The sequence below is a fragment of the Solanum stenotomum genome, chromosome 1 (genome assembly GCF_019186545.1).
Source record: "Solanum stenotomum isolate F172 chromosome 1, ASM1918654v1, whole genome shotgun sequence".
Lineage (NCBI taxonomy): Eukaryota > Viridiplantae > Streptophyta > Magnoliopsida > Solanales > Solanaceae > Solanum > Solanum stenotomum.
This window is the reverse complement of record NC_064282.1, coordinates 50,561,051-50,573,270: the sequence shown is the minus strand read 5'-3', so window position 1 is coordinate 50,573,270 and position 12,220 is coordinate 50,561,051.

Here is a 12,220-nt window from a genome sequence, read left to right as displayed (position 1 = left end):
TTTTTCTTTCAAAGTCTTTCTATGTTATTTTCTTAATTTATTTATTTAAAAAACCAATACTCACACAGCCAGTGGTACCTCCCTACTCTATTTGCAGTATTTTTTTCTTTCAAAGTCTTTCTATGTTATTTTCTTAATTTCTTTATTTAAAAAACCAATACTCACACAGCCAGTGGTACCTCCCTACTCTATTTCTCCGACAAACCCAGCAACCATTATCGGCGAACAGAGGTTCCGTTCAACAGCAAACAATTGTCGCCATCATCATTTCGGTAACACAGATCTCCCCGACTCCTTTTTTTGCACGATTTTTATCATTACTTCCTCTATTTATTTTGTTTGTTCTTCTCTAATATGTTTGATTTTTGTTAAATGTTATCTGTTACTCATTAAAATCTGGCAGGAGGGGTTCAAATTCCGGCCACCATCGTTTAATTTTTTTAGATCTGGCAGAAATTTCTCCATGTTCAAATTAGTTCGTTTCAGTTTTGTTGGTGATCTGCTTAGCTCGAGTTTTAGGTTCTTTTTGTTGTTATTTTTACTTGGTGGAACACATTTCTTATTAATATTTTAAGTTATTAGGCTTTTCAAATAGATATTAATATAGCTGAAATTTAAGTTGGTAAATGGTTCCTTTTCTTTTCGGTCTCTGTTATATTGTTACTATTGGTTGCTGTTCTTTCTTATCTTGTTGTTGACTTTGTTTTTCACTTTTGAATTATGTTATGTTTATTATTTTTTGTTTAATAACTTGTGATTGTTTCATTTAGCAGTTTTGTGTAGTCTTGTTATTTTCTTATTTGCTTAGATTGATCTTATATATTCTCTTAAAAATTGAGATTTGTTGGATATTTCTTTGTTTTACTTTTGGTTAGTTTATATTAATTTTGCGTTTGAAAATAGTATATTAAAATTGGCCAATGAGAAAATATCTCTCCGTCTGCTTTGGAGGCCTTCCCATTTTAAAAGACGAAAATTTAGTGAAGTTTATATTCTTTATTTGTTGAAATTGGCCGATGAAGAAATTACCATCGATTTTCAAGGCTTCCAATGTTAATAAGACGGATTTTTATTTTGAAGTTATTCTTTGATTCATTTATTTTTATGCATGTTTATGCATTACTCACTTTTACTAAGTTTCTTTACATGTACATAGAGTTTCTTCCCATTGAAGCTATTCGAATGAAGTTCGAATTATACTCTTTATTCATTATCTTGTATATATTGATGTTAGGCAAACCTTAGGCCGTTTCTTACATTATTATTTGATTTTATTACTTGTGTATATCACATGTTTATTATACTTGTATATTTGTTTTTATCTAATCCTTAATTTGAAAAAATGAATTCAGTCGGAACCCATAATTGTGGATTTCGAAGGATGCCTAATACCTTCCCTTCGGAATAACTTGAATCCCTTACCTAGAATCTATTGGTTTCGTAGACATTTTAAAGTTAATTTATTAATTGATTTCCTAGTTTTTCTATAATTAGGTGATGACTCCCTTTTATCCGTTTTGCCCTTTTAAAAATTCTTTCAACTCTTTTAAAACTGAGTCACCGCGACGTTACGCCCTCTCAAAGGATATCAATAACGAGTTCCTTAACGTCCTAGCTATCTACGAAAGTGATCAAATTCATATTTAGATCTCTCATTCAATACTAGATTTCCCTAAACCTCACTGACTCAGATTTCGTTCATATCTGGACTAAGCTAGGAATTTCCGAGTATCTACCAAAAAAGTTTTCTGGCCCAAAATTTTTTCTCATTGACTTTTCTATAACGACGGGAGCAGGTCGTTACACTCCAGGATCGACTGAACTCGTGTGGTACCAATTATACAGGGGAATATGCAATCAAATACGGTTTTCTAGACTTGGCGTAGCATTGGAACAACAATGTAAGCTTTTGTTAATTTTCATTCATAAATAAAAAAGGAACAATTATTAATTGAACCAAATTTACTACCTTGACATCATTATCAAGCATTAATTTCTGATATGATTCCACAAATTCATATAAGTTGTTTAAATCAATAGCTTCTAAAAGGAAAGGATGTGCGAACAGAAAAGAAGAACGCCTAAAACTATTTGGTGCAGAAGAAAATTTGAACCTGAAACTATTACAACAAACTCTTTGATGTAGATGCCATGCCGATTGACAAAACCTACAAAGTGTTTTTACAAGTCACAAAACCACGACCCTTTTAGGGTTAGGTTGGTTGTTTAGTTGAAAGTCCTTTCAAATGAAGAGTCGACCCATCCTAGCCCATTAAATTTTTTGGCCCTTGAGGCTTGGGCTGGATGGGGCTGGACTAGCCCATTTTCATAACTCTACTTATATTTGATGTCTTCTACTAAAAAACCATAAACTATAAATATTTTTGTTAATTTTTTGGTATTAATATGATTTTGAGTTGCGCAAACGAATATGGTACTTGTAACACATTAATATTGGTCCTAAGTACACATTTAAATCACAATTTTTGTGATTACATTTTTCGTCAAGGTATTATTATTTCAGATATATGTATCAGACATAGCAAATACATATATTTAGACACATGCGAGTTAGGAGTATCCTTATTTCGGGTATTTAAAAAAGGAATACAACCAAATCACATTAAATAAGGAGCAATTCATAGTTGTAACAAAATTTGACGATATGGAGTATCCCTAACCTAAAAAATAGATCAAAAAATTCAAATGCTCTCCTAAATTCTGTTTGTCATTGAGAATTCAATTTATTTCCACTATCTAATTCATTTTCAATTTAAATATAGTGGACTATTCAATTTCATCGAAATCAGTATATTTGAGATTCACAATGACAAATATCACTATGTTGTTAATATATTCTAACATTTGAATTTCCAAAAATATATACGATGGTTATAAAATTAATGGAATTCTTATAAAGGATTAAACTACATCTGATGATTTGGTTGATGCTATTTCAAAAAAATTAGAAATTCATGAATCTAGAAAAATGATAGAAATCAGATACACTGTTGAAAGAAATTCAAAAAGACGGGGATGAGAATTCTTATGGAGTTGAAGAATTGGAAACTTGTTTTTCGGTTGTATCCATTGTGTATAATTAAGCCTCTATTTCTCATCAATCTCATATGTCACTCACACAATAACTCATATGTACATACATGCTAAGGTAATTTAATCTTGCCCAGCTAGTCATGACATGTCACGACTCAATTTCTCAGGTTGTGTTGGCACTTAATATGTCCCACCAGTAGGTAAGTCTAACCCATATCCCAGAACTAGAAGCAATGGGCTATCACGGTGAAGAACACATAAATTAAGAAAGGAATAATAAAAAGGAAAAGAAAGAGATACACATATATATAATTAACAAGACAATCCCGAGATTTGGTATTAGTTAGTTGTCTAGCTTCTAATAAAAAATAGGAGTACAAGGCTTTAAAAATACAGTAAGTGTGGAACTATTTCGAAAGAAAAATAAATACTAGCCCTAGCCAACATAGAGGGACTTTGGCAACTCCAAAGACAAAGAAAGTAAAAACAACAAGTAAATAAGGAAAGTACAACACAAGTATCTAACGAGGAGATACAACATGATACTATCAGTAACAAGAATGAAGGAAAATAATACACTCAGTAAGAGTTCGAGTGAAAGGAACTTACCTTGAGGCGCAAGCCCAACAACCTAATCACGATAAGATCCTACCACAAAAGTCAATTAACCAAGGTAAGACTCATGGTAGCACCACTACTCAACAAAACCACAAACGAATCAAAGAGTACCAAGATAAAGAAAAACTAACCACTTAAGCAACTAACGATTAAGCAAATGTAACATACACAATTAACAACCTAACTGGACCACATAAGCCCAAAAGGTACAAACAATGAACATAACCCAACTACCCTCATAAGACTAATATGTGCAAACAACCAGTCATATTGGTTAGGCAATACATATGAAAGAGAATAATGTAATAGTAACCAGTTGAGCCATCATCACCAAGTTACACAACCAAGTATATACACCTACCTCCTATCCTTGCAGCTTTGTAGGACCTATGCAGATACCTTCATCCGGTTTAATATGTAACACAGATAGAGGGACCCATACATGACTCAAAAGGCATATATACACTGCCTGGTCCTAATCTAGGACTTCAAAGTATGTACATATATCTGTCAGGGTACCAAATATTCTCCATCGTGGTACCAAAGGTACAAGTAGCCAATATGTATGGAGAAAGGGCGATGATGTGCCAGATGATCAAGCAAAAAATGAGCACATCCTAGATGCCTCTAATGTCTCAAAAACCAGTTTATCAAGTGATCAAGGTGGTATGAATCCAATTAAAACTAGTTTTAAAAGAGTATCAATGTGAAAACAACTTTCTCGAAATTAGTAATGATGATCCATTGCATGAACCGGGATCATTCCACAAAACAAGTGAAATCAAGTGTCACATGCAATGCATGCCATCATCAACATCTAATCAATACTAATCAAATAACTAGATAAACACTACCAATACTACCAATCTCCCAGAGCAAGAAAACTAACCTGAACTCCAGTTGGTCCTCGACCAAGGACTTGGGCCCACCAATATACCAACATCCTTAATAATAATATCATAATGGACTCACCAAAACCCAAGACACAAAGGAAATAATGAGGAGTTCAACAAATCAATGGGGAATAGTTCAAGGATCAACACCTTACCCCAAACAGGCTACATGACAACAACGAAACCTAACTAAGGACAACCTACGACTATGACAAGCAACTAAGGCCCGGGAAATAACGTAAGGTACCAAGAACCATAATAAGTCCTACATAGGTAAGATTTGACTATAAGGATCGCTAAAGGACACTAAAGTATCTATGTATCAACTTAGACTAAGTCCTGAAATGTCAATCCTAAGGAGGATAAGGGAATCAACTATGCTATGAGCAAGACTACTATCCTAAGCTAAGGATCCCGTCACCCAAGACAAGCTGAAAGCTTTTACTGGAATCAAGAGAATGAAAATAAGGAAGGGGTCTCTAAACCTGACATATAAAACTCTAGTTCACATGAAGTTCATTCTAAACCTTATTTAATAGAGAATAATCAAGAAAAGTAGACGATAGACTACCTCGAAACCGACCACACATGCTCCCAATCCACTAAACTGGAGTTTGCCACTTCTAAGAACCTTTGATCACTTCCATATTATCAAAATATTGGTCAAAACATCAATATAGATGTTTACATATAAAATTGCAACAATTGGAGATAGACCCAAAATGGAGCCAAAAATGGAAATGTTGGACCTGCACTAGGAATCCCAAAATTGAAATCATCAGAAGGTCCAATTTACCATACTAAGATTATGTCCCCAAATGGGACACAATTGGAGGCTCGAAAAGGTAGTAACAACAACATGCAAGAAAAACACAATTAAATCACCATTAAAGCATTACGACAGTCCCTTCAGGTTGAGAATTACCTCAAATATGCACTACCCGCACTTCCCCGAACACTCCAACACGAAGCCATGCAGAATGTTGACCCAACACACTTGAAATAATTGAAATTGAAGCTCCCAAGAATGCTGAATCGTGACTATTATTTTACTTAAAAGACAAGTCAAAGTGACCTTCTCAAATGCGCTGCCAGGTCCATGAATGCGGTGGGTCAACCCTTTGACCTTTATGAGTATGGCTCCAAGCCCACGAACGTTGCTCCAGGCTAACAAAAGTGAATGGTCGATTCCCTAACCTTTGCGAATGTAGCCCAGTGCTTGTGAACGCAAAGACAAGCCGCCTCAAGACTTCATGAAATGCGGCCTTTGGCTCACGAACGTGAATGCCAAGCTCATTAGACACCATGATTGTGGCCCTAGGTGCATGAATGAACTGAAATGTTTGGTGTTGAACCAACTGATGCACATCAATTGGTTTAGTTTAACTTGAAAATCCATGATATGGTGCTCGAGATTCATTTAAAACCTCGTACCCAAATATGATATATGCCACCCTATCAAATTTAACATTCAAAATTCATTGGAGATGTTGAAACTTCCAACTGAGCTCGCCTCAATGAAAAGTAGGTCCCACACCCAAGCTCTATTTTAAGCCAAATTTTATGAAGGGGCTCAAAATGAGCCCGAAAGCTTGGTGATCTATATTGGAGGTCCTTCTAAGCCAAACTTGGCATTCCAAAGCTAATGGAACCATCCAAATTCCATTTTGATCCCATCTATCTAAAGTTTTGATGAAAAGCAATCGATCGAACCTATGAAGCCCTAAAGCATGAAAACATTCACATAACTCAAATGAATGACCAGGCGACCAAATTATCAGTCCCAGCAAATCATAAATGACTAAGAGACTCTACTAGAAAGCTCTAAATTTTGGAAAGATTGGAAAATAGAGGAATTGACTTGGAGGGTCATTATATGACATGTGAGGGAGCTTAGATATTCATGTACCGTATCTGCATGATACCTGATCCATCCTACAATCACTCTCCATAAACTCACATTGGTCTACATAATAATGTATATATTCTATGTTTCTCAATATCTCAGTTGCATCTCTGCTTAGTTATCTCATAGCAAAACACCAACAAGTACAATGAATATCACAAGTACACATCACAATCACAAGTCATTAAGACATGTTTCAAAAATTCACATGTTATTCAAGAACTATCCAACCAAAATATATCAACTATAGACTATGCCCGATTAAAGACCAATCAAGTATCCTTTATCGATTCACAACACATACATGTGACTAATCAAAGCGTAACTCCAGATAAATCATAACCTACCTCAATTAAAGAACATGGATCAATCAAGCAGTTAAAAAAACAAATACAAGAGTATTTAGTCATCTACTCTTCAAACAATGAGTTTTGAATTCAAAGCCAATTTATTATGCCCTCTTCTTAAGGTGTAATACATTAACCAAGGGTTATTTCATCATACAGTAGTCTTAAAATGATAACAAAAGCCTAATTGATGGAGTCTATACTCGATAATCCTCTTAGAATAATTTATGAGACTCTATTTCCTCACAATTTCATGAACAAGAATTAAGTCGTAAACATCATCCTAAGATGCATAAATTAACAACTTAGAATAAAAACGACCACTTCTTACTTAAATTCCTAAGTTTTCCCACTATTCATGATTTTTTTTGGGTTTCAATCCATCATCCACTATTAAGATCATCTCGTTCATTACATGATGTTACAAAATCATTAGGCGGAAGGGTTGTGGAGAAGACTGATATTATAATCTGAAACTATAGGAGAGTTGTAACCAATGCCTAGAGTCATAAGTGACCCCAAACTAACAAATGATCTAGCATGACAAAAATAGTTATGTATAATCATTGATACATATATGAAGAATTTGAAATAACAGTATAAGTAATCCAAAATGATCTAAAAAGATAAATGGAAATTCTAAATGAAGTAGAAAGCTACAAATGCTATTTGACTATTAGAAAGACACTACTAAAGTGGGACAAGCCCTAGCTAACTCGAACTAGTTGAAAATTGAAAGAGTAAGTAAATGAAATAAACGTAAGGGTTTCCTCGAAAGATGAAGTCTTACTGACACTGCTACTAAGCTAATTGGAAATCTTACTATTGATGAGCTAAATACTGAGCGTTTGAACCAATATTATTAAAAAAATATAGCACAACAAGGTATGCAGTTAGTACTTTGAATATATTGAGTATGTGAGATATGCACTATAATCTAGCATGCTAAACATGATCAATCTGAGATCTTGAATTGAATATGAAACTAATAAAAGTTGATGCAATGACCAAGTAAGAACATGCAATTGATACAGATTTAACTAAAATAAGCAAAGTACAAGGTCATGAATTAATCTAAGACTAGACTGTGCGAGATATTGATACTGAAATATTCAGTTTGAGTTAAATGGAGTCCAACTTGCACCCCATCTGGAAGGGCATATTATACCCTGCAAAGGCTAAGAACACTGATTGAGTGGATCCATTATGCTGATGTCTAAAAAGCTTAAGGTGTCAATCCTACACTGACGTGTGATCCTTCTAACCTATGATGAAATGTAGTTCTTAGACTTATGGATTTATACTAAAGTTCTTACCCTAAAAATGATGAGTAAGCCTCCATACATACATCCTCACATTGCTTAGTAATAACCCCAACTTAATAATACTAATAATACATGATAACTTAATAGTACAAAATTTTGAGGCTAAACTAATATACACTTTTATTTGAAAGCATCTAATATAAGTGGGACTAAAAAATTGAATTTCCAACTGATCGTGACAAATTATTCTATTATCCTGAATAAAATATGCAATTTAATCAACAGATATTCAAGAACGTGAATTTTCCCTATTCTGAGGGCTCGTGAAAAAATCTATATACAGTATTGAATTTTAGGTAAAATCATGTCTTCATGGACTATTTGTGAAGAAAAAAATGACATATGATGTAATTCATGTATTTGTTTGGAACCCTAGGCACTATAGAATTAATTATTTGATGAATAAAGTTTTTTTGGGACTCAATAGGTTAAAGAATACCCATTGATCAGATCCCTAATTCTTGGAAAGTAAACACTTGATAGAATTCTTCAACTAACGCTTAAAGATGAAGAACCCTAATTTCTTTCTTGAGAGAACTTAAAGCGTAACTGATCTGATTTTCTTTGAATTAGGTGTAAATAAGGAGTTGAATTCAACTAGTTTCCCTTTAACCACACTTCATATAGGCTAATATATCATGGTTTAGGAGTTAAAAGAGTGGAAAAGATTAAGAAACCTACAAGTTATTGTATGAGCCGTACCTCGATGCCATGAGTCTTGGTATAATTCATGGTTTCCTAAGAAGAGTATGTGAGCATTTGATATTTTCCACTGATCAACATACTGGCCATACTATGAAAGTACAAGTCGTACTGACTATCATGAAGCATGGGTTGACCACCAGACCTTTCCATAGGTTGAAGTACATGTAGTACTATCAACCTACGACCTGTGGTGTCATTGGTGGTCATGAGAAGAATTTGGGAAGTTTGTGAATTTTTCCACAACTCCTAGTACACATCGTACTCTTAAGGTATGACTTGTACTATTAGTTGTGGTTCCTGGGCATCTCTACTAATCCATGGTATGAGTCATACCATTAAAGTAATAGTTAGTCTTGCACTTGTAGACCCTGGGACTTAGAATGAAGACCTTTGATCTTTTTCATGATTGATTGTATGGATTGTGCATCTATTTCATGAGTCGTACTATCATTCGTGGGAACTGGCTTGACTAAGATTTGTTTTCATGGCTTCTGGATTTATTTCATGACTCATGAACATACTTGTGGAAACCTGGTAGTAAAAATTTGATGAACTTTTCTCTATGCCAAACATTGAGTATTCATGGGTTTGAAATCTAAGGTGTTATAACTTACCACAAAGAAGAAACATTGCTCTAGCCTTTGTAAAATAACCTGTCTGGGTTATGAGTTCTGCTTTCTAGGTTATGAGGAATATACTTGAATAAATTTGACTTAAACGCGCAATATGCCTCACATAATCTGCTCTAACAATCACCTCATTTCTAAAAAAGACCGAATATGGTAACAACTTCCTCAATATGGTGAGTCTAATCTCGCAATGGCAGTAAATAACCAGAGTACTACGACCCTAAACATCCATAAAAATTGGATAGGTCATTACATGAGATACAAATTAAACAACCATTCATCCTCGAATATACTAAAAAGGAAAACAAGGCAATAATTACCCGACTTAGTGAAAAGCTGGGATACTTGCTACACATGTCTGATTGGATTTCCCAAGTGGCCTCATTTAATGATCCTCTAAGTAATTTTACTTTTATTTTCTTCTCTTCGTTGTTTAGAGAGTTCCTATAGTGACTCAAAGTTATTTATAACTTGCTGGGACTGATAGTTCGATCACCTGGTCGTTTGGATTCTATGCAAGTTTTAGTATTTTAGAGTTTTTAGAACTTGATCAGTTGACTTCGATAAAAAATTCAGGATACTGGACTCAAAATGCAATTATGCCAGTTCCATTATCTCCAAAATGTTGATTTTGGTCTCGATGGATGTTTTGTGCAGATCCCGAGGCTTCTAGGCTCATTTTAAGCCCCTTTATAAAAGTTTCCTTAAAACAGATTTTGGGTATGAGACCCAATTTTTATCAAGAAGACCTCGGTTGGAAGTTTCGACTTTTCTGTCAAGTCTATATTGCCAAGTTCAGTGGGGTATCATATCTCGTTTGCATGGACGAAGTTCAAAAAAAATCTCGAGCACTCGAGTGGAGATTTCTGGGACTTTATTAAATTTTCTAGGGCCTCATACTGGTGCTTCCACTTTTGTGGCCCTAATATATCTTAAGCAACCTTTGCTTTGGCTGCCAGGTATCCTCTTTAGCCAGTGAGGCTAGCGAGGGGTAGTCGCTTTAGTGGCCCTGGATTTCCTAAATCTTGTGCAGCTTAAGCTGTGGATAGAATGCGTGTCCAGCCGGTTTAGTGTCCAACTTCACTTTTGCGATGCCGCCTAAGTGGCATAAGTTATAACTTTAATGGCACCTACAAGTAGTTAAGGTCATTTTTGGGTTTTTTTGCTGATTGTTTTGAAATTGATTTGAGGTCTTTCAAGCCCATTTTATCTGGGATATTGGTGTTTCTTGATGGGAAGTGTTAGAAGTGTTAGGGGTTTGCGTTGGGACCTTTGCGTAGGTGTTGTGAGTGCGTTGGAGGTAAATTAGTGTCCTTAGACCCCTCTTTTTCCATTAATAGCAGTTGTTGTATGAGATTGGTGCGTGAGCTATTTATACCTCTTTTGAGCATTGATTTATGTCCCATTTTGGGACACATCCTTAGTAAAATGATTTGGATTTTAGACGGAGTCAATTTTGGGATTTGCAGATTGTGTCTCACATTCCCATTTTATGCAATTTTGGGTGTTTTGTTTTTGGTGTAAAAATGTTTGTATTGAAGTTGTGTTGGTGTTTTTGATAGCATGGTAGCTATCAGAGGAATTACGGAAAGGAAAAGTCCCAGAAGCGTGAATCAGGAGCATGAGCGATCTACTTTTGAGGTAGGCTACAACTTACAACTTTAGATGGAGCTTGCATTTAAGAATTCATGTTGACTAGTTAGCATTGGGATAGAACTTCAGGTTGTTTCACGTTAAGTTATTAGAATCCATGTTTTTAGGCATAGTTTAGGTACTTTTCGGGTAAATTGAGCATGCCTATCTTATTGTCGAGATTTCTATATGCCTTATATTATCCTTTGCTTGGTCACATAATTATGGGTAGTTGATCCATGTTTACTTGTGGAAAATAATGCCTTAGGTGGTAGTTGGGGTATTCTAGGATTGTTAGCATGTTAATTATTGTTTTATAATCATACCTTACCTTGTGATTATAATTCATAATTGGTTGTGAGCATTGGTAGTTTCTTGGCCTTAGTCTAGGTGTAAGCTAGTCATTGCCTTGGACTGAGGTTTTAGAGCCGCTAGGACAATGAATTCTCTGACGTTGCTTCATACGACTTAAATCCCTCTAAACTAATGTAGCAGACTTGAGTCTTATAGTGTGAGCCTTAACTAGGCATTTACTCAGCTCCGATGAACTGTCATTCATAATTCCCTTTTTATTACATCCCTAGTGTTTTTCTGTGGTAATTTTGGGCTTTGTTCGATGATTTAGGGTTGGATTTGGTTCGGGCTTGGAGTTGTTCGTTGGCAACTTTGGGTTGGACGCCGATCCACGACAGCCCTATGATGATGATTTTTTTATATAGGATTTTTCCTGGGCCGTTTCTATTGCCGTAGATTCAAGGTTTTGGCACACCACTCTTATAGTAGCAGATTCAAGGTCCGGGCACATGATCTTCAACTGTATTCCAAGTTTCGGGGATATTATTCTTCGTTGAGTTGAATCATATAGGCATGGTTTTACTGTGTTTTTTTTTTGGGTGTCTAATTTTTTGTTTTAAGGTTCAGCCCATGCACTCTCCAATTCTGTATTCACTAATTCTCACACTTAATAGTTGTAGCTATTTTGCATACTCATCCGGTTATAGGGTCCGTTCGGGTAATTTATTTTGAACTACGCATGATTGTACCTTCTGGATTATGGGGTCCAGTAAGGCTTTTGATAGTTAGATTACTTTTATTTCCATCATTTCCTAGC